At 43.5% G+C, this 20,861-nt stretch overlaps 20 non-coding genes across 20 annotated transcripts; all 20 read right to left on the reverse strand.

Annotated features, from left to right (window-relative positions):
• Window positions 1-1,312: 1,312 nt before the first annotated feature.
• Window positions 1,313-1,385, reverse strand: TRNAK-CUU (transfer RNA lysine (anticodon CUU)). The gene has a single exon. It is a non-coding gene; the product is annotated as a tRNA-Lys (tRNA).
• A 547-nt stretch (window positions 1,386-1,932) lies between these two features.
• On the reverse strand, window positions 1,933-2,005 carry TRNAK-CUU (transfer RNA lysine (anticodon CUU)). The gene has a single exon. It is a non-coding gene; the product is annotated as a tRNA-Lys (tRNA).
• Window positions 2,006-2,433: 428 nt separating this feature from the next.
• On the reverse strand, window positions 2,434-2,506 carry TRNAK-CUU (transfer RNA lysine (anticodon CUU)). Its single transcript has one exon. It is a non-coding gene; the product is annotated as a tRNA-Lys (tRNA).
• A 421-nt stretch (window positions 2,507-2,927) lies between these two features.
• Window positions 2,928-3,000, reverse strand: TRNAK-CUU (transfer RNA lysine (anticodon CUU)). The gene has a single exon. It is a non-coding gene; the product is annotated as a tRNA-Lys (tRNA).
• Window positions 3,001-4,375: 1,375 nt separating this feature from the next.
• TRNAK-CUU (transfer RNA lysine (anticodon CUU)) lies at window positions 4,376-4,448 on the reverse strand. Its single transcript has one exon. It is a non-coding gene; the product is annotated as a tRNA-Lys (tRNA).
• Window positions 4,449-5,046: 598 nt separating this feature from the next.
• Window positions 5,047-5,119, reverse strand: TRNAK-CUU (transfer RNA lysine (anticodon CUU)). The gene has a single exon. It is a non-coding gene; the product is annotated as a tRNA-Lys (tRNA).
• A 429-nt stretch (window positions 5,120-5,548) lies between these two features.
• On the reverse strand, window positions 5,549-5,621 carry TRNAK-CUU (transfer RNA lysine (anticodon CUU)). The gene has a single exon. It is a non-coding gene; the product is annotated as a tRNA-Lys (tRNA).
• A 422-nt stretch (window positions 5,622-6,043) lies between these two features.
• Window positions 6,044-6,116, reverse strand: TRNAK-CUU (transfer RNA lysine (anticodon CUU)). The gene has a single exon. It is a non-coding gene; the product is annotated as a tRNA-Lys (tRNA).
• A 1,373-nt stretch (window positions 6,117-7,489) lies between these two features.
• TRNAK-CUU (transfer RNA lysine (anticodon CUU)) lies at window positions 7,490-7,562 on the reverse strand. Its single transcript has one exon. It is a non-coding gene; the product is annotated as a tRNA-Lys (tRNA).
• Window positions 7,563-8,612: 1,050 nt separating this feature from the next.
• TRNAK-CUU (transfer RNA lysine (anticodon CUU)) lies at window positions 8,613-8,685 on the reverse strand. Its single transcript has one exon. It is a non-coding gene; the product is annotated as a tRNA-Lys (tRNA).
• Window positions 8,686-9,734: 1,049 nt separating this feature from the next.
• TRNAK-CUU (transfer RNA lysine (anticodon CUU)) lies at window positions 9,735-9,807 on the reverse strand. Its single transcript has one exon. It is a non-coding gene; the product is annotated as a tRNA-Lys (tRNA).
• Window positions 9,808-10,354: 547 nt separating this feature from the next.
• Window positions 10,355-10,427, reverse strand: TRNAK-CUU (transfer RNA lysine (anticodon CUU)). Its single transcript has one exon. It is a non-coding gene; the product is annotated as a tRNA-Lys (tRNA).
• Window positions 10,428-10,848: 421 nt separating this feature from the next.
• Window positions 10,849-10,921, reverse strand: TRNAK-CUU (transfer RNA lysine (anticodon CUU)). Its single transcript has one exon. It is a non-coding gene; the product is annotated as a tRNA-Lys (tRNA).
• Window positions 10,922-13,171: 2,250 nt separating this feature from the next.
• TRNAK-CUU (transfer RNA lysine (anticodon CUU)) lies at window positions 13,172-13,244 on the reverse strand. The gene has a single exon. It is a non-coding gene; the product is annotated as a tRNA-Lys (tRNA).
• A 429-nt stretch (window positions 13,245-13,673) lies between these two features.
• TRNAK-CUU (transfer RNA lysine (anticodon CUU)) lies at window positions 13,674-13,746 on the reverse strand. The gene has a single exon. It is a non-coding gene; the product is annotated as a tRNA-Lys (tRNA).
• A 1,746-nt stretch (window positions 13,747-15,492) lies between these two features.
• TRNAK-CUU (transfer RNA lysine (anticodon CUU)) lies at window positions 15,493-15,565 on the reverse strand. Its single transcript has one exon. It is a non-coding gene; the product is annotated as a tRNA-Lys (tRNA).
• A 429-nt stretch (window positions 15,566-15,994) lies between these two features.
• Window positions 15,995-16,067, reverse strand: TRNAK-CUU (transfer RNA lysine (anticodon CUU)). Its single transcript has one exon. It is a non-coding gene; the product is annotated as a tRNA-Lys (tRNA).
• A 1,966-nt stretch (window positions 16,068-18,033) lies between these two features.
• TRNAK-CUU (transfer RNA lysine (anticodon CUU)) lies at window positions 18,034-18,106 on the reverse strand. The gene has a single exon. It is a non-coding gene; the product is annotated as a tRNA-Lys (tRNA).
• A 429-nt stretch (window positions 18,107-18,535) lies between these two features.
• TRNAK-CUU (transfer RNA lysine (anticodon CUU)) lies at window positions 18,536-18,608 on the reverse strand. Its single transcript has one exon. It is a non-coding gene; the product is annotated as a tRNA-Lys (tRNA).
• A 1,888-nt stretch (window positions 18,609-20,496) lies between these two features.
• TRNAK-CUU (transfer RNA lysine (anticodon CUU)) lies at window positions 20,497-20,569 on the reverse strand. The gene has a single exon. It is a non-coding gene; the product is annotated as a tRNA-Lys (tRNA).
• Between the last annotated feature and the right edge of the window lie 292 nt (window positions 20,570-20,861).

Below are 20,861 nucleotides of genomic sequence, written 5' to 3' on the forward strand. Positions count from 1 at the left end.
ATTTAATAACTACATGAATTTAAGTAAAAAGGAATTCGTAAGTTGATATATTGCCTGGTTACTTTACCTATGTACTCGTCGTATATGGAGACGAAGTCGTAGTAGGAAGCAACACGTTTAATTTATATCTTTAACAATTCACTAGGATTTAACACGAAGGGCTAACGGCCCCTTCTACCCACAACCTGTGGAGGTACAGCCTCCGGGCTATCTATCCTCGCCACTGACCTACTCCTATAGCCCTCCGGCTGGCTGGAGCTAAGGAGGCTGACCCACCGCTGGCACCGGTGGGTCTCTGACCACTGGCCCGTCCAGACCCGGCCCTCAGAAGGACGTCGGGCTGAGGGAACCTCAGGGTCCTAGCCTCTCGACCTCTGGCACCGCACTGAGTCCCGACCCTTAGAAGGACGTCGCGGCTTGGGGTCAAGGGTCTCGTCTCCAGGTGGCTCCTCGACTTTGGCTTGAGGCGAACTGAGCTCTGCTCTCAGGAGCCCGCCTTTTATACGATTCCCCACCGAGGGGCGGGGTTCTGAGGGATCACAGCTCGCTCAGAACCCCCTCCCCTCAGGAGGGGTTCTGGCCACAGGTAGTCCAACCGATCTGTGTTTGTTTATCCCGCTTTTTGCCTAGGGGCAGGGTCCTGGGGGATCACACACACACACTCCACAGCCTCTACCCCTCAGGCGGGGTCTTGTCAGGGTTATCAATGACCCCGCTCTGGTAAATACTGTGTAGCGCTTGTGTGTTTAAAGAGTGACCACCACACCTACATAAATGGACAATTTAAATCCCAACAAATCAAACGTTGATTCTGTGCCCAACACGGACCTCGAACCAACGACCCTGAAATTTAGAGTCTCATGCTCAACTGCCTGAACTAGCCAGGCTGCTGTTTCGAGTGACACCAGTCGAACTTGGGGTGATTGTGAGTCAAGTGACCCACAGTGTATTTCAGAAAAAAACAAGACAGTAAGTTAATTTGATCGTTTTCATCATGCGTGCTAAATTGGTCCAAAGAAATGCACAATTGTCGTCAAAAGAAAATCACAAAACTATTCTGCGCCCAACACGGGGCTCGAACTCACGAACCGGAGCTTATGCGTCTCATGCTCTACCGACTGAACGAGCCAGGATGCTGCTGTGAGCGAGCCCGGTCTAACTTGGGGTGATTGTGAGTCAAGTGACCCACAGTAAATTTCAGAAAAAAAACATTACACTAAGTTAAAAGTAATTCGATTGTTTTCATTATGAGTGCTAAATTGGTCCACAGAAATGCACAATTGTCGTCGAAGCAAATCACAAAAGAGTTCAGCGCCCAACGTGGGGCTCGAACCCACGACCCTGAGATTAAGAGTCTCATGCTCTACCGACTGAGCTAGCCGGGCGTCTGTAGTGTGTGAACCCTGTCTAATTCTAGTTTTGAAGCTTTCGTGACTGCAAGGATCCATACTCTTTGGTTCTATTCGGTAAAGTCACGTAGGTAAAAAAACTAAAAATGCAAAAATCACGTGAAGGATGTCATTCCTGATTTACAGTACCCCGGGGTTTACAAATAGAGCTGCACTTGTGGTGATTGCTATATCGGGAATTTAAGAAAAAAGGAATTCGTAAGTTTATATATTGCCTGGTTACTTTATTTACATCAATGGACATTTGAAATTGAAACAAATCACACGTTGATTCTGCGCCCAACACGCAGCTCGAACCCACGCCCCAAGGTTAAGAGTCTCATGCTCTACCGATTGAACTAGCCAGGCTGCTGTAGTGAATGACCCCCGTCTCACTTGGGGTGATTGTTAGTCAAGTGACCCACAAAAAATAATATAAACACATAACAATAACTAAATTTAATTCGTTTGTTTTCATCATGAGTGCTAAATTGGTCCACAAAAATGCACAATTGTCGTCAAAGCCAATCAAAAGATTATTCTGCGCCCAACGTGGGGCTCGAACCCACGAACCTGAAATTAAGAGTCTCATGCTCTACCGACTGAGCTAGCCGGGCGTCTGTGATGTGTGACCTCTGTCTAACTTGGGGTGATTGTGAGTCATGTCACCCACCGTATATTTAATAAAAACATGAATTTAAGAAAAAAGGAATTCGAAAGTTTATATATTGCCTGGTTACTTTATTTACATCAATGGACATTTTAAATCCAAACAAATCACACGTTGTTTACTGCGCCCAACACGGGGCTCGAACTCACGAACCGGAGCTCAAGCGTCTCATGCTCTACCGACTGAACGAGCCAGGATGCTGTTGTGAGCGAGCCCAGTCTAACGTGGGGTGATTGTGAGTCAAGTGACCCACAGTAAATTTCAGAAAAAAACATTACACTAAGTTAAAAGTAATTCGATTGTTTTCATTATGAGTGCTAAAATGGTCCACAGAAATGCACAATTGTCGTCGAAGCAAATCACAAAAGAGTTCAGCGCCCAACGTGGGGCTCGAACCCACGACCCTGAGATTAAGAGTCTCATGCTCTACCGACTGAGCTAGCCGGGCGTCTGTGGTGTGTGACCCCTGTCTAACTTGGGGTGATTGTGAGTCATGTCACCCACCGTTCATTTAAAAAAAACATGAATTTAAGAAAAGAGGAATTCGTAAGTATATATGTTGCATGGTTACTTTATTTACATAAATGGACATTTTAAATTAAAACAAATCACACGTTTATGCTGCGCCCAACACGGAGCTCGAACCCAAGAACCTGAAGTTCAGAGTCTTGAGCGCTACCGACTGAACTAGCCAGGTTGCTGTTGTGAGTGACCCCTGTCTATCTTGTGGTGATTGTGAGTCAAGTGACCCATAGTGTATTTCAGAAAAAAACATGACAATAAGTTAATTTTATTGTTTTCATCATGCGTGCTAAATTGGTCCACAAAAATGCACAATTGTCGTCAAAGCCAATCACAAAATCATCCGCCGCCCAACGTGGGGCTCGAACCCACGACGCTGAGATTAAGAGTCTCATGCTCTACCGACTGAGCTAGCCGGGCGTCTGTAGTGTTTGACCCCTGTCTAACTTGGGGTGATTGTGAGTGATGTCACCCACCGTATATTTAATAACTACATGAATTTAAGTAAAAAGGAATTCGTAAGTTGATATATTGCCTGGTTACTTTACCTATGTACTCGTCGTGTATGGAGACGAAGTCGTAGTAGGAAGCAACACGTTTAATTTATATCTTTAACAATTCACTAGGATTTAACACGAAGGGGTAACGGCCCCTTCTACCCACAACCTGTGGAGGTACAGCCTCCGGGCTATCTATCCTCGCCACTGACCTACTCCTATAGCCCTCCGGCTGGCTGGAGCTAAGAAGGCTGACCCACCGCTGGCACCGGTGGGTCTCTGACCACTGGCCCGTCCAGACCCGGCCCTCAGAAGGACGTCGGGCTGAGGGAACCTCAGGGTCCTAGCCTCTCGACCTCTGGCACCGCACTGAGTCCCGGCCCTTAGAAGGACGTCGGGGCTTGGGGTCCAGGGTCTCGTCTCCAGGTGGCTCCTCGACTTTGGCTTGAGGCGAACTGAGCTCTGCTCTCAGGAGCCCGCCTTTTATACGATTCCCCACCGAGGGGCGGGGTTCTGAGGGATCACAGCTCGCTCAGAACCCCCTCCCCTCAGGAGGGGTTCTGGCCACAGGTAGTCCAACCGATCTGTGTTTGTTTATCCCGCTTTCTGCCTAGGGGCAGGGTCCTGGGGGATCACACACACACACACTCCACAGCCTCTACCCCTCAGGCGGGGTCTTGTCAGGGTTATCAATGACCCCGCTCTGGTAAATACTGTGTAGCGCTTGTGTGTTTAAAGAGTGACCACCACACCTACATAAATGGACAATTTAAATCCCAACAAATCAAACGTTGATTCTGTGCCCAACACGGACCTCGAACCAACGACCCTGAAATTTAGAGTCTCATGCTCAACTGCCTGAACTAGCCAGGCTGCTGTTTCGAGTGACACCAGTCGAACTTGGGGTGATTGTGAGTCAAGTGACCCACAGTGTATTTCAGAAAAAAACAAGACAGTAAGTTAATTTGATCGTTTTCATCATGCGTGCTAAATTGGTCCAAAGAAACGCACAATTGTCGTCAAAAGAAAATCACAAAACTATTCTGCGCCCAACACGGGGCTCGAACTCACGAACCGGAGCTTATGCGTCTCATGCTCTACCGACTGAACGAGCCAGGATGCTGTTGTGAGCGAGCCCGGTCTAACTTGGGGTGATTGTGAGTCAAGTGACCCACAGTAAATTTCAGAAAAAAAACATTACACTAAGTTAAAAGTAATTCGATTGTTTTCATTATGAGTGCTAAATTGGTCCACAGAAATGCACAATTGTCGTCGAAGCAAATCACAAAAGAGTTCAGCGCCCAACGTGGGGCTCGAACCCACGACCCTGAGATTAAGAGTCTCATGCTCTACCGACTGAGCTAGCCGGGCGTCTTTAGTGTGTGAACCCTGTCTAATTCTAGTTTTGAAGCTTTCGTGACTGCAAGGATCCATACTCTTTGGTTCTATTCGGTAAAGTCACGTAGGTAAAAAAACTAAAAATGCAAAAATCACGTGAAGGATGTCATTCCTGATTTACAGTACCCCGGGGTTTACAAATAGAGCTGCACTTGTTGTGATTGCTATATCGGGAATTTAAGAAAAAAGGAATTCGTAAGTTTATATATTGCCTGGTTACTTTATTTACATCAATGGACATTTGAAATTGAAACAAATCACACGTTGATTCTACGCCCAACACGCAGCTCGAACCCACGCCCCGAGGTTAAGAGTCTCATGCTCTACCGACTGAACTAGCCAGGCTGCTGTAGTGAATGACCCCCGTCTCACTTGGGGTGATTGTTAGTCAAGTGACCCACAGAAAATAATATAAACACATAACAATAACTAAATTTAATTCGTTTTCTTTGGTTCTTTCGGTAAAGTCACGTAGAATGAGAATAAAATAATAAATTGATAAAATAAATAGTGCTAAATTGGTCCACAAAAATGCACAATTGTCGTCAAAGCCAATCAAAAGATTATTCTGCGCCCAACGTGGGGCTCGAACCCACGACCCTGAAATTAAGAGTCTCATGCTCTACCGACTGAGCTAGCCGGGCGTCTGTGATGTGTGACCTCTATCTAACTTGGGGTGATTGTGAGTCATGTCACCCACCGTATATTTAATAAAAACATGAATTTAAGAAACAAAGGAATTCGTAAGTTTATATATTGCCTGGTTACTTTATTTACATCAATGGACATTTTAAATCCAAACAAATCACACGTTGTTTACTGCGCCCAACACGGGGCTCGAACTCACGAACCGGAGCTCAAGCGTCTCATGCTCTACCGACTGAACGAGCCAGGATGCTGTTGTGAGCGAGCCCAGTCTAACTTGGGGTGATTGTGAGTCAAGTGACCCACAGTAAATTTCAGAAAAAAACATTACACTAAGTTAAAAGTAATTCGATTGTTTTCATTATGAGTGCTAAAATGGTCCACAGAAATGCACAATTGTCGTCGAAGCAAATCACAAAAGAGTTCAGCGCCCAACGTGGGGCTCGAACCCACGACCCTGAGATTAAGAGTCTCATGCTCTACCGACTGAGCTAGCCGGGCGTCTGTGGTGTGTGACCCCTGTCTAACTTGGGGTGATTGTGAGTCATGTCACCCACCGTTCATTTAAAAAAAACATGAATTTAAGAAAAGAGGAATTCGTAAGTATATATGTTGCCTGGTTACTTTATTTACATAAATGGACATTTTAAATTAAAACAAATCACACGTTAATGCTGCGCCCAACACGGAGCTCGAACCCAAGAACCTGAGGTTCAGAGTCTTGAGCGCTACCGACTGAACTAGCCAGGTTGCTATTGTGAGTGACCCCTGTCTATCTTGTGGTGATTGTGAGTCAAGTGACCCATAGTGTATTTCAGAAAAAAAACATGACAATAAGTTAATTTGATTGTTTTCATCATGCGTGCTAAATTGGTCCACAAAAATGCACAATTGTCGTCAAAGCCAATCACAAAATCATCCGCCGCCCAACATGGGGCTCGAACCCACGACCCTGAGATTAAGAGTCTCATGCTCTACCGACTGAGCTAGCCGGGCGTCTGTAGTGTTTGACCCCTGTCTAACTTGGGGTGATTGTGAGTCATGTCACCCACCGTATATTTAATAACTACATGAATTTAAGTAAAAAGGAATTCGTAAGTTGATATATTGCCTGGTTACTTTACCTATGTACTTGTCGTGTATGGAGACGAAGTCGTAGTAGGAAGCAACACGTTTAATTTATATCTTTAACAATTCACTAGGATTTAACACGAAGGGGTAACGGCCCCTTCTACCCACAACCTGTGGAGGTACAGCCTCCGGGCTATCTATCCTCGCCACTGACCTACTCCTATAGCCCTCCGGCTGGCTGGAGCTAAGGAGGCTGACACACCACTGGCACCGGTGGGTCTCTGACCACTGGCCCGTCCAGACCCGGCCCTCAGAAGGACGTCGGGCTGAGGGAACCTCAGGGTCCTAGCCTCTCGACCTCTGGCACCGCACTGAGTCCCGGCCCTTAGAAGGACGTCGGGGCTTGGGGTCCAGGGTCTCGTCTCCAGGTGGCTCCTCGACTTTGGCTTGAGGCGAACTGAGCTCTGCTCTCAGGAGCCCGCCTTTTATACGATTCCCCACCGAGGGGCGGGGTTCTGAGGGATCACAGATCGCTCAGAACCCCCTCCCCTCAAGAGGGGTTCTGGCCACAGGTAGTCCAACCGATCTGTGTTTGTTTATCCCGCTTTCTGCCTAGGGGCAGGGTCCTGGGGGATCACACACACACACTCCACAGCCTCTACCCCTCAGGCGGGGTCTTGTCAGGGTTATCAATGACCCCGCTCTGGTAGATACTGTGTAGCGCTTGTGTGTTTAAAGAGTGACCACCACACCTACATAAATGGACAATTTAAATCCCAACAAATCAAACGTTGATTCTGCGCCCAACACGGAGCTCGAACCAACGACCCTGAAATTTAGAGTCTCATGCTCAACTGCCTGAACTAGCCAGGCTGCTGTTTCGAGTGACACCAGTCGAACTTGGGGTGATTGTGAGTCAAGTGACCCACAGTGTATTTCAGAAAAAAACAAGACAGTAAGTTAATTTGATCGTTTTCATCATGCGTGCTAAATTGGTCCAAAGAAATGCACAATTGTCGTCAAAAGAAAATCACAAAACTATTCTGCGCCCAACACGGGGCTCGAACTCACGAACCGGAGCTTATGCGTCTCATGCTCTACCGACTGAACGAGCCAGGATGCTGCTGTGAGCGAGCCCGGTCTAACTTGGGGTGATTGTGAGTCAAGTGACCCACAGTAAATTTCAGAAAAAAAACATTACACTAAGTTAAAAGTAATTCGATTGATTTCATTATGAGTGCTAAATTGGTCCACAGAAATGCACAATTGTCGTCGAAGCAAATCACAAAAGAGTTCAGCGCCCAACGTGGGGCTCGAACCCACGACCCTGAGATTAAGAGTCTCATGCTCTACCGACTGAGCTAGCCGGGCGTCTGTAGTTTGTGAACCCTGTCTAATTCTAGTTTTGAAGCTTTCGTGACTGCAAGGATCCATACTCTTTGGTTCTATTCGGTAAAGTCACGTAGGTAAAAAAACTAAAAATGCAAAAATCACGTGAAGGATGTCATTCCTGATTTACAGTACCCCGGGGTTTACAAATAGAGCTGCACTTGTGGTGATTGCTATATCGGGAATTTAAGAAAAAGGGAATTCGTAAGTTTATATATTGCCTGGTTACTTTATTTACATCAATGGACATTTGAAATTGAAACAAATCACACGATGATTCTGCACCCAACACGCAGCTCGAACCCACGCCCCGAGGTTAAGAGTCTCATGCTCTACCGACTGAACTAGCCAGGCTGCTGTAGTGAATGACCCCCGTCTCACTTGGGGTGATTGTTAGTCAAGTGACCCACAGAAAATAATATAAACACGTAACAATAACTAAATTTAATTCGTTTGTTTTCATCATGAGTGCTAAATTGGTCCACAAAAATGCACAATTGTCGTCAAAGCCAATCAAAAGATTATTCTGCGCCCAACGTGGGGCTCGAACCCACAACCCTGAAATTTAGAGTCTCATGCTCTACCGCCTGAGCTAGCCGGGCGTCTGTGATGTGTGACCTCTGTCTAACTTGGGGTGATTGTGAGTCATGTCACCCACCGTATATTTAATAAAAACATGAATTTAAGAAAAAAGGAATTTGTAAGTTTATATATTGCCTGGTTACTTTATTTACATCAATGGACATTTTAAATCCAAACAAATTACACGTTGTTTACTGCGCCCAACACGGGGCTCGAATTCACGAATCCGGAGCTCAAGCGTCTCATGCTCTACCGACTGAACGAGCCAGGATGCTGTTGTGAGTGAGCCCAGTCTAACTTGGGGTGATTGTGAGTCAAGTGACCCACAGTAAATTTCAGAAAAAAAACATTACACTAAGTTAAAAGTAATTCGATTGATTTCATTATGAGTGCTAAATTGGTCCACAGAAATGCACAATTGTCGTCGAAGCAAATCACAAAAGAGTTCAGCGCCCAACGTGGGGCTCGAACCCACGACCCTGAGATTAAGAGTCTCATGCTCTACCGACTGAGCTAGCCGGGCGTCTGTAGTTTGTGAACCCTGTCTAATTCTAGTTTTGAAGCTTTCGTGACTGCAAGGATCCATACTCTTTGGTTCTATTCGGTAAAGTCACGTAGGTAAAAAAACTAAAAATGCAAAAATCACGTGAAGGATGTCATTCCTGATTTACAGTACCCCGGGGTTTACAAATAGAGCTGCACTTGTGGTGATTGCTATATCGGGAATTTAAGAAAAAGGGAATTCGTAAGTTTATATATTGCCTGGTTACTTTATTTACATCAATGGACATTTGAAATTGAAACAAATCACACGATGATTCTGCACCCAACACGCAGCTCGAACCCACGCCCCGAGGTTAAGAGTCTCATGCTCTACCGACTGAACTAGCCAGGCTGCTGTAGTGAATGACCCCCGTCTCACTTGGGGTGATTGTTAGTCAAGTGACCCACAGAAAATAATATAAACACGTAACAATAACTAAATTTAATTCGTTTGTTTTCATCATGAGTGCTAAATTGGTCCACAAAAATGCACAATTGTCGTCAAAGCCAATCAAAAGATTATTCTGCGCCCAACGTGGGGCTCGAACCCACAACCCTGAAATTTAGAGTCTCATGCTCTACCGCCTGAGCTAGCCGGGCGTCTGTGATGTGTGACCTCTGTCTAACTTGGGGTGATTGTGAGTCATGTCACCCACCGTATATTTAATAAAAACATGAATTTAAGAAAAAAGGAATTTGTAAGTTTATATATTGCCTGGTTACTTTATTTACATCAATGGACATTTTAAATCCAAACAAATTACACGTTGTTTACTGCGCCCAACACGGGGCTCGAATTCACGAATCCGGAGCTCAAGCGTCTCATGCTCTACCGACTGAACGAGCCAGGATGCTGTTGTGAGTGAGCCCAGTCTAACTTGGGGTGATTGTGAGTCAAGTGACCCACAGTAAATTTCAGAAAAAAACATTACACTAAGTTAAAAGTAATTCGATTGTTTTCATTATGAGTGCTAAAATGGTCCACAGAAATGCACAATTGTCGTCGAAGCAAATCACAAAAGAGTTCAGCGCCCAACGTGGGGCTCGAACCCACGACCCTGAGATTAAGAGTCTCATGCTCTACCGACTGAGCTAGCCAGGCGTCTGTGGTGTGTGACCCCTGTCTAATTCTAGTTTTGAAGCTTTCGTGACTGCAAGGATCCATACTCTTTGGTTCTATTCGGTAAAGTCACTTAGGTAAAAAAACTAAAAATGCAAAAATCACGTGAAGGATGTCATTCCTGATTTACAGTACCCCGGGGTTTACAAATAGAGCTGCACTTGTGGTGATTGCTATATCGGGAATTTAAGAAAAAAGGAATTCGTAAGTTTATATATTGCCTGGTTACTTTATTTACATCAATGGACATTTGAAATTGAAACAAATCACACGTTGATTCTGCACCCAACACGCAGCTCGAACCCATGCCCCGAGGTTAAGAGTCTCATGCTCTACCGACTGAACTAGCCAGGCTGCTGTAGTGAATGACCCCCGTCTCACTTGAGGTGATTGTGAGTCAAGTGACCCACAGAAAATAATATAAACACATAACAATAACTAAATTTAATTCGCTTGTTTTCATCATGAGTGCTAAATTGGTCCACAAAAATGCACAAATGTCGTCAAAGCCAATCAAAAGATTATTCTGCGCCCAACGTGGGGCTCGAACCCACGACCCTGAGATTAAGAGTCTCATGCTCTACCGACTGAGCTAGCCAGGCGTCTGTGGTGTGTGACCCCTGTCTAACTTGGGGTGATTGTGAGTCATGTCACCCACCGTTCATTTAAAGAAAACATGAATTTAAGAAAAGAAAAATTCGTAAGTATATATGTTGCCTGGTTACTTTATTTACATAAATGGACATTTTTAATTAAAACAAATCACACGTTAATGCTGCGCCCAACACGGAGCTCGAACCCAAAAACCTGAGGTTCAGAGTCTTGAGCGCTACCGACTGAACTAGCCAGGTTGCTGTTGTGAGTGACCCCTGTCTATCTTGTGGTGATTGTGAGTCAAGTGACCCATAGTGCATTTCAGAAAAAAACATGACAATAAGTTAATTTGATTGTTTTCATCATGCGTGCTAAATTGGTCCACAAAAATGCACAATTGTCGCCAAAGCCAATCACAAAATCATCCGCCGCCCAACGTGGGACTCGAACCCACGAGCCTGCGATTAAGAGTCTCATGCTCTACCGACTGAGCTAGCCGGGCGTCTGTGGTGTGTGACCCCTGTCTAACTTGTGGTGATTGTGAGTCATGTCACCCACCGTTCATTTAAAAAAACATGACTATAAGTAAAAAGGAATTCGTAAGTTTATCTACTGTCTGTTAATTTATCTACATAAATGGACAATTTAATCCCAACAAATCACGACGTTTCGGGCGCAACACAAGCGTCCGTCATCAGGTGGGAAAGCAAGTATGAAACTGCTTTACTAATTATTACTTACGATTTCTCTTGTCTGCTGACTCTGGATCTCGTTCTTTCCTGGTTCTCCTTAATTTATCGCCTGCATTTGACACTATCGATCATTCTATTCTCATTCTCTTGGTTCTTTCCCTGAATCCCTGCAGTCACGAGAGCTTTAAATCGAAATTCATTATCTTCTCCTCGAGCACCTTCATAGCCATGTCGGCTGCTCTGAAGCCTTTCTAACTTGGTTTAATTAGTATTTATCTGATCTGGTGTATTTCGTAGTTATAAACGGTATCTCTTCCTCTGACATATCTCTGCTTTTATGGTGTTCCAAAAGGGTATATTCGAGGTCCGCTTCTATTCACGATACTGTATCATCTTCCCTTCGGCAAATTCATCTCCAGTTTGGGTATAAAACACAATTTCTATGCAGACATATATATATCAGTTTCAGTCAATCTGATTTCAATCCAACTTCCACTCTGTCTTCCTGTCTGACCGCAGTTTCTGACTGACTCGCAGCACATTTTCTTCAAATGAATAACAGTAAAACTGGTCCAACACCAATGGAGACTAGGCTCTAAGAAAAGCTGTCTCGGGTGTGGACCAATCAAATTCAAGGACAGTGCATATTATTATCAGAGTTGTCTTTTTTGTTTGCATTTTGACTGCTTGTGTTGTGGTTATTGCAAACATGATGCCTTGAATAAAGGTGTCAGTTTTTGTGCCAGTTAAAAGGGTAAAACCTATTCCTATATCTTGTTTCTGGCAAAGGAGGTCTCATAATGTTAATGCTCACCCCGAGCCCTCAATACTCTGATAGTGCGCTGTTTTTGAGTTGTACGCCTTTTGGCGTCTTCTGGTCCAACACCAATGGAGACTAGGCTCTAAGAAAAGCTGTCTCGGGTGTGGACCAATCAAATTCAAGGACAGTGTATATTATTATCAGAGTTGTCTTTTTTGTTTGCATTTTGACTGCTTGTGTTGTGGTTATTGCAAATATGATGCCTTGAATAAAGGTGTCAGTTTTTGTGCCAGTTAAAAGGGTAAAACCTATTCCTATAGTAAAACTGAAGTTTTCTTGGTTGGGAAAAAAATCACTTACCTTTAAGGTCTGTCACTCCACTGTACGTCTGCTTGACTGATCTTCATAACAGTCAACAGGCACGGAATCTTGGTTTCATTCTTGACTCTATCCTCTCCTTTTATTCTCACTTTTTCTTTATGTGCAAAACTGCTGTTTAAATTTATCTTAGTAATATTCCCGTATCCGTAACTGTCTCTCCGATATGGCTGCAGAAACAATAATTCATGCATGTGTTACCTCCAGGCTAGATTATTGCAATTCTCTGTTATATGGTCTTCCCTTGTCTCTCGTCCAACGTGTACAATATGTGCAGAATGCAACTACAAAAGTGCTTATACCTGTAAGCGTCATCATATTACACCCATCTTACGATCCCTCCACTGGCTACCTATTCAGTACAGAACAACTTTCAAGATTGCACTTACCGTTTATAAAGTTATTCATGGGCTAGCCCCTCACTATCTTCCCACTCTCATTTTATTTTATTCCCTTCCGCTTCAGTCGAGGTTTGCTGTCCATCCCAAAAATGTAAGACAACTCGATTGGTGGACGAGCGTTCACATGTGCAGCCCCCACAGTCTGGCACACTCTCCTACTACACGTCCGACAAATCATTTAACGTATCAAATCTGAACTAAATGCCTATTCATTTGTCCTCGCCTGACGATGGAGAATAGGCATTTACATTAATGTCCAACTGGCTCGTAACCTTTTGGGCCACTCCACCACCCCTCCAGTGAAGGTTCTCCAAAATCCAGCGAAATGTTGGCTTTGCCGTCTGGGGTATGGAGATAGAACGGATTTATTTATTTTTACTCCGCAATTATGTTTATTGTTACGTGCATTTTCTCGTTATTTATGTATTATTTGCTAAGTAGTGCGGTTTTATTTTTGTTTGTATAATGTGCAGCGTTGTGGGATGCTATATCCAATGAAAGCAAATCACAAAATGGTTCTGCGCCCAACGTGGGGCTCGAACCCACGACCCTGAGATTAAGAGTCTCATGCTCTACCGACTGAGCTAGCCGGGCGTTTATGATGTGTGACCCCTGTCTAACTTGGGGTGAATGTGAGGCATGTCACTCACCGTACATTGAAAAGGAAACATTAATTTAAGAAAAAAGAAATTCATAAGTTTATATACTACCTGGTTACTTTATCTATATAAATGGACATGTTAAATCCAAACAAATCACACGTTGTTCCTGCACTCGACATGGGACTCGAACCCACTGACCCTGAGATTAAGAGTGTCATGCTCTACCGACTGAACTAGCCAGGCTGCTGTTGTGAGTGACCCCAGTCTAACTTGGGGTGATTGTGAGTCAAGTGACCCACCGTGTATTTCAGGAAATACCATGACAATAAGTAAAAGGTGATTCGTTTGTTTTCATCATGCGCTCTAAATTGATCCACAGAAATGCACAATTGTCGTCAAAGCAATTCACAAAACTAATATGCGCCCAACGTGGGGCTCGAACCCACGACCCTGAGATTAAGAGTCTCATGCTCTACCGACTGAGCTAGCCGGGCGTCTGTGTTGTGTGACCCCTGTCTAACTTGTGGTGATTGTGAGTCATGTCACCCACCGTTCATTAAAAAAAAAAACATGACTTTAAGTAAAAAGGAATTCGTAAGTTTATCTACTGTCTGGTTAATTTATCTACATAAATGGACAATTTAATCCCAACAAATCACGACGTTTCGGGCGCAACACAAGCGTCCGTCATCAGGTGGGAAAGCAAGTATGAAACTGCTTTATTAATTATTACTTACGATTTCTCTTGTCTGCTGACTCTGGATGATCTAGTTCTTTCCTGGTTCTCCTTAATTTATCGCCTGCATTTGACACTATCGATCATTCTATTCTCATTCTCTTGGTTCTTTCCCTGAATCCCTGCAGTCACGAGAGCTTTAAATCGAAATTCATTATCTTCTCCTCGAGCACCTTCATAGCCATGTCGGCTGCTCTGACGCCTTTCTAACTTGGTTTAATTATTATTTATCTGATCTGGTGTATTTCGTAGTTATAAACGGTATCTCTTCCTCTGACATATCTCTGCTTTTTTGGTGTTCCAAAAGGGTATATTCGAGGTCCGCTTCTATTCACGATACTGCATCTTCTTCCCTTCGGCAAACTCATCTCCAGTTTGGGTATAAAACACAATTTCTATGCAGACATATATATCAGTTTCAGTCAATCTGATTTCAATCCAACTTCCAATCTGTCTTCCTGTCTGACCGCAGTTTCTGACTGACTCGCAGAACATTTTCTTCAAATGAATAGCAGTAAAACTGAAGTTCTCTTAGTTGGGAAAAAAATCACTTACCTTTAAGGTCCGTCACTCCACTGTACATCTGCTTGACTGATCTTCATAACAGTCAACAGGCACGGAATCTTGTATTCATTCTTGACTCTATCCTTTCCTTTTATTCTCACTTTTTCTTTATGTGCAAAACTGCTGTTTAAATTTATCTTAGTAATATTTCCCGTATCCGTAACTGTCTCTCCGATATGGCTGCAGAAACAATAATTCATGCATGTGTTACCTCCAGGCTAGATTATTGCAATTCTCTGTTATATGGTCTTCCCTTGTCTCTCGTCCAACGTGTACAATATGTGCAGAATGCAACTACAAAAGTGCTTATACCTGTAAGCGTCATCATATTACACCCATCTTACGATCCCTCCACTGCCTACCTATTCAGTACAGAACAACTTTCAAGATTGCACTTACCCTTTATAAAGTTATTCATGGGCTAGCCCCTGACTATCTTCCCACTCTCATTTTATTTTATTCCCTTCCGCTTCAGTCGAGGTTTGCTGTCCATCCCAAAAATTTAAGACAACTCGATTGGTGGACGAGCGTTCACATGTGCAGCCCCCACAGTCTGGCACACTCTCCTACTACACGTCGGACAAATCATTTAACGTATTCAAATCTGAACTAAATGCCTATTTATTTGTCCTCGCCTGACGCTGGAGAATAGGCATTTACATTAATGTCCAACTGGCTCGTAAACTTTTGGGCCACTCCACCACCCCTCCAGTGAAGGTTCTCCAAAATCCAGCGAAATGTTGGCTTTGCGGTCTGGGGTATGGGGTATGGAGATAGCACTGATTTATTTATTTTTACTCCACAATTATGTTTATTGTTACGTGCATTTTCTCGTTATTTATGTATTATTTGCTAAGTAGTGGGGTTTTATTTTTGCTTGTATAATGTGCAGCGTTGTGGGATGCTATATCCAATGAAAGCAAATCACAAAACTATTCTGCGCCCAACGTGGAGCTCGAACCCACGACCCTGAGATTAAGAGTCTCATGCTCTACCGACTGAGCTAGCCGGGCGTCTGTGATGTGTGGCCCCTGTCAAACTTGGGGTGAATGTGAGTCATGTCACTCACCGTACATTGAAAAGGAAACATGAATTTAAGAAAAAAGAAATTCGTAAGTTTATATACTGCCTGGTTACTTTATCTATATAAATGGACATGTTAAATCCAAACAAATCACACGTTGTTCCTGCACTCGACATGGGACTCGAACCCACTGACCCTGAGATTAAGAGTGTCATGCTCTACCGACTGAACTAGCCAGGCTGCTGTTGTGAGTGACCCCAGTCTAACTTGGGGTGATTGTGAGTCAAGTGACCCACCGTGTATTTCAGGAAATACCATGACAATAAGTAAAAGGTGATTCACTTGTTTTCATCATGCGCTCTAAATTGATCCACAGAAATGCACAATTGTCGTCAAAGCAATTCACAAAACTAATCTGCGCCCAACGTGGGGCTCGAACCCACGACCCTGAGATTAAGAGTCTCATGCTCTACCGACTGAGCTAGCCGGGCTTCTGTGGTGTGTGACCCCTGTCTAACTTGTGGTGATTGTGAGTCATGTCACCCACCGTTCATTTAAAAAAAAAACATGACTTTAAGTAAAAAGGAATTCGTAAGTTTATCTACTGTCTGGTTAATTTATCTACATAAATGGACAATTTAATCCCAACAAATCACGACGTTTCGGGCGCAACACAAGCGTCCGTCATCAGGTGGGAAAGCAAGTATGAAACTGCTTTACTAATTATTACTTACGATTTCTCTTGTCTGCTGACTCTGGATGATCTAGTTCTTTCCTGGTTCTCCTTAATTTATCGCCTGCATTTGACACTATCGATCATTCTATTCTCATTCTCTTGGTTCTTTCCCTGAATCCCTGCAGTCACGAGAGCTTTAAATCGAAATTCATTATCTTCTCCTCGAGCACCTTCATAGCCATGTCGGCTGCTCTGACGCCTTTCTAACTTGGTTTAATTATTATTTATCTGATCTGGTGTATTTCGTAGTTATAAACGGTATCTCTTCCTCTGACATATCTCTGCTTTTTTGGTGTTCCAAAAGGGTATATTCGAGGTCCGCTTCTATTCACGATACTGCATCTTCTTCCCTTCGGCAAACTCATCTCCAGTTTGGGTATAAAACACAATTTCTATGCAGACATATATATCAGTTTCAGTCAATCTGATTTCAATCCAACTTCCAATCTGTCTTCCTGTCTGACCGCAGTTTCTGACTGACTCGCAGAACATTTTCTTCAAATGAAAAACAGTAAAACTGAAGTTCTCTTAAATTTTGATTTAAAGCTTTCGTGACTGCAGTAATTCATATTCTTAGTTTTTTCGGTAAAGTCACGTTGAAGAGAAACAACAGAATAACACCTGATGATGACCGTTTGAGTTATGGTCGAAACGTCGTGAGAATTTTTTATTGTTTTATATATATTTTGTTATTCTGTTGTTTCTCTTCAACGTGACTTTACCGAAAAAACTAAGAATATAAAGTTCTCTTAGTTGGGAAAAAATCACTTACCTTTAACGTCCGTCACTCCACTGTACGTCTGCTTGACTGATCTTCATAACAGTCAACAGGCACGGAATCTTGGTTTCATTCTTGACTCTATCCTTTCCTTTTATTCTCACTTTTTCTTTATGTGCAAAACTGCTGTTTAAATTTATCTTAGTAATATTTCCCGTATCCGTAACTGTCTCTCCGATATGGCTGCAGAAACAATAATTCATGCATGTGTTACCTCCAGGCTAGATTATCGCAATTCTCTGTTATATGGTCTTCCCTTGTCTCTCGTCCAACGTGTACAATATGTGCAGAATGCAACTACAAAAGTGCTCATACCTGTAAGCGTCATCATATTACACCCATCTCACGATCCCTCCACTGGCTACCTATTCAGTACAGAACAACTTTCAAGATTGCACTTACCCTTTATAAAGTTATTCATGGGCTAGCCCCTGACTATCTTCCCACTCTCATTTTATTTTATTCCCTTCCGCTTCAGTCGAGGTTTGCTGTCCATCCCAAAAATGTAAGACATCTCGATTGGTGGACGAGCGTTCACATGTGCAGCCCACACAGTCTGGCACACTCTCCTACTACACGTCCGACAAATCATTTAACGTATTCAAATCTGAACTAAATGCCTATTTATTTGTCCTCGCCTGACGCTGGAGAATAGGCATTTACATTAATGTCCAACTGGCTCGTAAACTTTTGGGCCACTCCACCACCCCTCCAGTGAAGGTTCTCCAAAATCCAGCGAAATGTTGGCTTTGCGGTCTGGGGTATGGGGTATGGAGATAGCACTGATTTATTTATTTTTACTCCACAATTATGTTTATTGTTACGTGCATTTTCTCGTTATTTATGTATTATTTGCTAAGTAGTGGGGTTTTATTTTTGCTTGTATAATGTGCAGCGTTGTGGGATGCTATATCCAATGAAAGCAAATCACAAAACTATTCTGCGCCCAACGTGGGGCTCGAACCCACGACCCTGAGATTAAGAGTCTCATGCTCTACCGACTGAGCTAGCCGGGCGTCTGTGATGTGTGGCCCCTGTCAAACTTGGGGTGAATGTGAGTCATGTCACTCACCGTACATTGAAAAGGAAACATGAATTTAAGAAAAAAGAAATTCGTAAGTTTATATACTGCCTGGTTACTTTATCTATATAAATGGACATGTTAAATCCAAACAAATCACACGTTGTTCCTGCACTCGACATGGGACTCGAACCCACTGACCCTGAGATTAAGAGTGTCATGCTCTACCGACTGAACTAGCCAGGCTGCTGTTGTGAGTGACCCCAGTCTAACTTGGGGTGATTGTGAATCAAGTGACCCACCGTGTATTTCAGGAAATACCATGACAATAAGTAAAAGGTGATTCGTTTGTTTTCATCATGCGCTCTAAATTGATCCACAGAAATGCACAATTGTCGTCAAAGCAATTCACAAAACTAATCTGCGCCCAACGTGGGGCTCGAACCCACGACCCTGAGATTAAGAGTCTCATGCTCTACCGACTGAGCTAGCCGGGCGTCTGTGGTGTGTGACCCCTGTCTAACTTGTGGTGATTGTGAGTCATGTCACCCACCGTTCATTTAAAAAAAAACATGACTTTAAGTAAAAAGGAATTCGTAAGTTTATCTACTGTCTGGTTCATTTATCTACATAAATGGACAATTTAATCCCAACAAATCACGACGTTTCGGGCGCAACACAAGCGTCTGTCATCAGGTGGGAAAGCAAGTATGAAACTGCTTTACTAATTATTACTTACGATTTCTCTTGTCTGCTGACTCTGGATCTAGTTCTTTCCTGGTTCTCCTTAATTTATCGCCTGCATTTGGCACTATCGATCATTCTATTTTCATTCTCTTGGTTCTTTCCCTGAATCCCTGCAGTCACGAGAGCTTTAAATCGAAATTCATTATCTTCTCCTCGAGCACCTTCATAGCCATGTCGGCTGCTCTGACGCCTTTCTAACTTGGTTTAATTATTATTTATCTGATCTGGTGTATTTCGTAGTTATAAACGGTATCTCTTCCTCTGACATATCTCTGCTTTTTTGGTGTTCCAAAAGGGTATATTCGAGGTCCACTTCTATTCACGATACTGTATCTTCTTCCCTTCGGCAAACTCATCTCCAGTTTGGGTATAAAACACAATTTCTATGCAGACATATATATCAGTTTAAGTCAATCTGATTTCAATCCAACTTCCACTCTGTCTTCCTGTCTGACCGCAGTTTCTGACTGACTCGCAGAACATTTTCTTCAAATGAAAAACAGTAAAACTGAAGTTCTCTTAAATTTTGATTTAAAGCTTTCGTGACTGCAGTAATTCATATTCTTAGTTTTTTCGGTAAAGTCACGTTGAAGAGAAACAACAGAATAACACCTGATGATGACCGTTTGAGTTATGGTCGAAACGTCGTGAGAATTTTTTATTGTTTTATATATATTTTGTTATTCTGTTGTTTCTCTTCAACGTGACTTTACCGAAAAAACTAAGAATATAAAGTTCTCTTAGTTGGGAAAAAATCACTTACCTTTAACGTCCGTCACTCCACTGTACGTCTGCTTGACTGATCTTCATAACAGTCAACAGGCACGGAATCTTGGTTTCATTCTTGACTCTATCCTCTCCTTTTATTCTCACTTTTTCTTTATGTGCAAAACTGCTGTTTAAATTTATCTTAGTAATATTTCCCGTATCCGTAACTGTCTCTCCGATATGGCTGCAGAAACAATAATTCATGCATGTGTTACCTCCAGGCTAGATTATCGCAATTCTCTGTTATATGGTCTTCCCTTGTCTCTCGTCCAACGTGTACAATATGTGCAGAATGCAACTACAAAAGTGCTCATACCTGTAAGCGTCATCATATTACACCCATCTTACGATCCCTCCACTGGCTACCTATTCAGTACAGAACAACTTTCAAGATTGCACTTACCCTTTATAAAGTTATTCATGGGCTAGCTCCTGACTATCTTCCCACTCTCATTTTATTTTATTCCCTTCCGCTTCAGTCGAGGTTTGCTGTCCATCCCAAAAATGTAAGACATCTCGATTGGTGGACGAGCGTTCACATGTGCAGCCCCCACAGTCTGGCACACTCTCCTACTACACGTCCGACAAATCATTTAACGTATTCAAATCTGAACTAAATGCCTATTTATTTGTCCTCGCCTGACGCTGGAGAATAGGCATTTACATTAATGTCCAACTGGCTCGTAAACTTTTGGGCCACTCCACCACCCCTCCAGTGAAGGTTCTCCAAAATCCGGTCTGGGATTTTTAATTATGTTTATTGTTACGTGCATTTTTTCGTTATTTATTATTTGCTAAGTATTGGGGTTTTATTTTTGTTTGTATAATGGGATGCTATATCCAATGAAAGCAAATCACAAAACTATTCTGCGCCCAACGTGGGGCTCGAACCCACGACCCTGAGATTAAGAGTCTCATGCTCTACCGACTGAGCTAGCCGGGCTGCTGTAATGCCTCTCTCCCACTTCGAGTATTGGGAGTACAATGGGTAGGTGGGGGGAGAGGGGGGGATGATGGGGGAGGGGGATAATGGGGGAGGTGGGTAGGAGGGGTGGGTAGGAGGGGAGGGGTAGGAGGGGGGGGGTAGGAGGGGGAGGGAGGGGTAGGAGGGAGGGGTAGGAGGGGAGGGGTAGGAGTGGGAGTAGGAGGGGGGGGAAGGAGGAGGGGGAGGGAGGGAGGGGGAGGAGGGGTGGGTAGCAGGGGGAGGTAAGAGGGAGGGATGGAGGGAGGGGTCT

Source organism: Petromyzon marinus, chromosome 3 (assembly GCF_048934315.1).
Source record: "Petromyzon marinus isolate PM22_M1 ecotype Great Lakes invasive population chromosome 3, UKy_Petmar_22M1.pri1.0, whole genome shotgun sequence".
In the NCBI taxonomy this organism is placed as follows: domain Eukaryota; kingdom Metazoa; phylum Chordata; class Hyperoartia; order Petromyzontiformes; family Petromyzontidae; genus Petromyzon; species Petromyzon marinus.